Source organism: Paramormyrops kingsleyae, chromosome 25, assembly GCF_048594095.1.
Source record: "Paramormyrops kingsleyae isolate MSU_618 chromosome 25, PKINGS_0.4, whole genome shotgun sequence".
NCBI lineage: Eukaryota > Metazoa > Chordata > Actinopteri > Osteoglossiformes > Mormyridae > Paramormyrops > Paramormyrops kingsleyae.
In genome coordinates, this window is record NC_132821.1 from 20,547,282 (window position 1) to 20,551,654 (window position 4,373).

General features: G+C 43.8%; 1 long non-coding RNA gene across 1 annotated transcript; it reads right to left on the minus strand.

The window, feature by feature from the left end:
* Positions 1 to 207: 207 nt before the first annotated feature.
* LOC111852836 (uncharacterized) lies at positions 208 to 2,339 on the minus strand. Its single transcript, XR_002840326.2, has 4 exons — positions 2,274 to 2,339; positions 2,040 to 2,087; positions 602 to 1,671; positions 208 to 507 (listed from the first exon to the last, which is right to left on the minus strand). It is a non-coding gene; the product is annotated as an uncharacterized lncRNA (long non-coding RNA).
* Positions 2,340 to 4,373: the final 2,034 nt, after the last annotated feature.

Below are 4,373 nucleotides of genomic sequence, written 5' to 3' on the forward strand. Positions count from 1 at the left end.
ATCCACCATGTTCCTCTGTGTCCATGAACAATAAAACGTGATGTTGAACATTTACATGGACTCTTTTGGGATGTTTTACCACTACTGTCAATGGGCACCAGGTGTGGCTTGTTATGCCATGCCAGGAAGAAAGAACAGGAGGGGTGTGGCAACAGGATCGGTATGACATGACAGTAACCCCCCCCCCCCTCCCCAATGCATGCCCGGCCAGCTGGAAAGAGTATTCAGGAACTGGATGGAAGGGCAAATTCCAGAAGCCAGGACACTGGGCAGGCCAGGGGAAAACAGGACAAGCAAACACTAGACACACAATACCACAGAACACCTAACCATCAGGGGCACAAGACCAGTGTTTCCTCTAGGTTTACAGCTTTTTTTGGCGGGGGGGCAGACGGACACACTGACAGGATTCATGCTGTTCATGTTCACGTCTGGCTCATTTATTGAGATCCGCATGCAGGCTGCAAGATGGTCTCCTTGCAGCCTATTGCAGAGGTTTCTCTTGACCTGCAAATACATTAACTGTTAGGCTTTAAATGTGATAGCTGATAGCTTAAAATAATGTAAAGCAGAAAATCCCATTGTGAAATGTATTTATTACCCTGTTCATTTTTGTCTGCTTTTCAGGTGGTTGACATCGACATATTTTCCGACGTGCGCTCTCTGTCTGCTGGTGGGAGTGTGCTCACCTGTGTGTGTGCACACGTGTCTGTGCGCGCGCATCAGGGCAGAACTCCGCCATGCGTGATACAGAGAGCAGAGGAGAATTGTAAACGCGCGACCATGTAGAGACAAAAATGGCAAGCTGTTGTGTAAATAAGATAACAAAAGGCTCTTTAGTTTGTTTAATAAAAGGACAATGTATAGACCTGTTCTATAGGAAAAGTAACCTTAAATGACTTCTGTTGTGATCTGGTGCTATATAGAAAATAAAATTAAATTAAATTAACGTGACCTTCAAGTGGGGGTGGGAAGTACCATTGGGGGGGCGGGGCACCCACCTAATATACACTGAAGACAAACAAGACTCAGGACCACTGGGGCACCATGACCAAAATACAGCACAGGACTGGACACGTCACACAACAAGGGTACTGAACAGACTGGGGAATAACCAAGGAGTAGACGGGGGAAGTCTAACATCATACACATAAGGGTGGACAGAACAGATGGCAAGGCCAGGTATGTAACACAGAGGGATCCAAGAAAAACACAGAAGTTAACAGGGTTAACAACAAGACAGGATAGACAGACTATCCTCTGGACAGCAGGGTTATGGGGGAACTGCAGGGCTGGAGGGTGCCTAGTGGCTGCCTGGGACAGTGACAGGAGGATGACACAAGACCTGCAGGATGGGAACAGAGACATGACCAGACAGAGGGAACAGGGAAGTAAGGACCACCATACTTGATGTGCCCCCGTCTCTCTTTCCAGGAGACCGACAATCGACCGGTTCGTTCCCTGGACCCCCACTGATATCGGTCACTCAGACCTTGGATATGACCTGAGTCTTGGAGTGAGGTAGGAACATCCCATTCTAGATCCTCTAATTGAGCATCCTCCAGGAACCCCTCGTCGGGGCTAGTGGCAGCCTGGAGTTTGGGTGCAGCTCCAAAAGTGCTTGAGCCAGTTGGTGCAGGGTCACTGGTGGCCGGAGAGTCAGGTGCGGGGCTGGTGGCGACCATCAGGCAGCAACAGCAAGGTGAGGCAAGGCATACATCAGAGACACAGGCAAGTAAGGAAAAGCCAGCAAGATCGCTGAAGGCAAGTAGACAAAAGTTGTCTGGGCGATGACGGCCTCAGGAAGGCAGCCAGGAACAAGAAGTAACACTAAACAGACACCAGGTGTGGCTTGTTAAGCCACGTTAGGGAGAAAGAACAGACGGGGTGCGGCAACAGCACAAGTACTGTAGGACATGACAGTTTTATAATTTTAAAAACACAAATGAATAGTAATATATTAGCAACATAATTACAGGTAATTATTTATTTTTAATGTAAATAAAAAGTGATGTAAAGAGACAAAATATGAACCATACCTCTGAAGAAATGCGAGTGTTCTGGCTGCTTCCACCTGATATTCAATGCTGAATAAGTGAAACATTAAGCTAGTAACAACACTACTACACACATTGCACCTGCTCTCCCGTTTCAGGCATATTTTTGAACATTTATTATTTTCAGCAGAGATGCTACAAAAATAAACTAATTTGCTTTGCCAATGCTGGAAATTTATCTTCGATGTAATATGTTTTACTGAATAAAAATCTTACCTAGCATGATTAGCCTTGGGCTGATGGGGAGAGACAACTGTTTCTCTGCATCAGCAGGAGTAATAGTCACCTGTGAATAGTGTACGAAAGAAAGAAATAGGGATTAAAATACACAAGAGATGACTCAAAGTAACCAGTTTATAACATTTACTTTTATGGTTAAATTATATTAATACCAATAATAGTAGTTATCGAATCTTTTCCCACTGGGTTTTCTTTTCTCCGAATATGATCCTGTCATTTGGCAATGAACTGAATAGCTAAAGATACAACAGAGGCTTTTGGGCACTTACATCAGCAAGGAGGAAAAGGCCTCTTTTAAGTATCACACCCTTAGAAGCACCACTGGTGCCTTCTCTGTCCTCTTTGAAAACTTCCTTCACAATAACTCTCACTTCCTTCCTCCACCTTCTCAACTAAATGCTAAAGAATTCAAGGATCCTCTTCCCCCATTTATTCAAATCTTCAATTTGTCTGTTGTAGTGAAAGTAAAAACCTCCAAGAAAGGAGAAATGGCCACTGCTTACTGTACTTATGTCCAGAATGCTGGTGGTGGATTTGCATTTATACCTTCTCACTGTTTCACATATGTAACTGCCATTAGCTCTGTCACGGACTGAGCGGTGATGGAGTACCAGTAGTGTGGATTCAGTGGAAGCCGGCATATACCATTGCTGAAAGAACATTGAATCACTGTTTGTATTAGATTGGGGACATCAGGAAAGGCCTACTGGCAATAGTCTGATTTAATAAGAACTCCATCTGTTTCTACAGAAATATGACAATGCATCCATTTGGCTGTTTACAGTATATGCATTTGAAGGTGAAGTTTTACAAATACATCTCTGTAATCTGTTGTGCACTCACCATCCAGGTTAAACTCCATTCTGTGTTTGACTCTGACCACGAAACCAGGAGGGTGGAACAAATGGGTATATTGCAAAAGGGGTATTTGCAGAAGCTTTTAAGAACAACCATTTGTACAGCTTATTGGGTACTAAAACAAAATAGTATGCTGTGTTTTAGCTTTGGGTTTAATGATTGTAGTAATAATTTCTGTAGGTGGTGTATTTTTTGTTTTGAGTTTATTTGTGGGTGGTGATTGGTGTGAGCTGAGGGGTGGCACTATAGCTCCCAGAAGGCTGTATTAGGCCACTGGCCTTAGTTTAGAGAGGGGGGGGGGCAGCATGGAGCAAGGCTGGAGATGCTGGTGTAGAGGTCGGGGTCTAAGTACTGTTGCTCACACATCCATTGACAAATGCACTTTTTTAAAATGAGTATTTTCTTTAATTGTATTTGGTAGAAATTATGTTTGGATTTAATTAGCAGTTTTGTACAGTTTAGTTATAATTGTATTTTAAGGGAAAGGAAGAAATAAAAGTTGCAGATTACTTTTGATCTCCTCATCTGCATCTTGTCATGTCGAGGGCAAGGACAGAGGTGAAGGCAGGCATGGGGAAAACCAAAGGGGGCTTTATTAAGGAAACAGTACTACATACAGGGCAAAGGAAATGAACCATGAGGGGTCAAAACTGGGTATGGAGCATCAGGCAAGAACACTGGACACAGGGCACACTGGGGAGCACATGCAGGCAGCAACATCAATAGCTGGACTAGAGATCGTAGGACTGAAAGACACTGAAGGACTGAAGGACACAGGGCACATGAGGGAGCAGACGAGAGGCACAACAGAGTGAATGAGGGGGAAAAGATGCAGGACATAACACTCTATCCGTTGTCCATCCCAACAAGCTCCTCTACCCTCCTTCTCTCTGCCCCCTTGAACCCCTCCTAACTGAATATATTCATCATCATTCACCATCATCATCAGCATTAGGTGGACTGTATTTAGATTTCCTCAGATGGGACCGTGTGTTGCCTCTACTGACATACACAATTCTGGTCTTCATCTGATTCAGTAAACTAAAATATTCACAGCCAATAACCTCTCCTTCTTCAGTTATACAGCGGGGAAAAGAAGTATTTGACACATCAGCATTTTTTATCAGTAAGGGGATTTCTAAGTGGGAAATTGACACAAAATGTCCACCAGATGTTGCCATCAAGCCAAATATTGAATTCATACAAAGAAATCAGAAC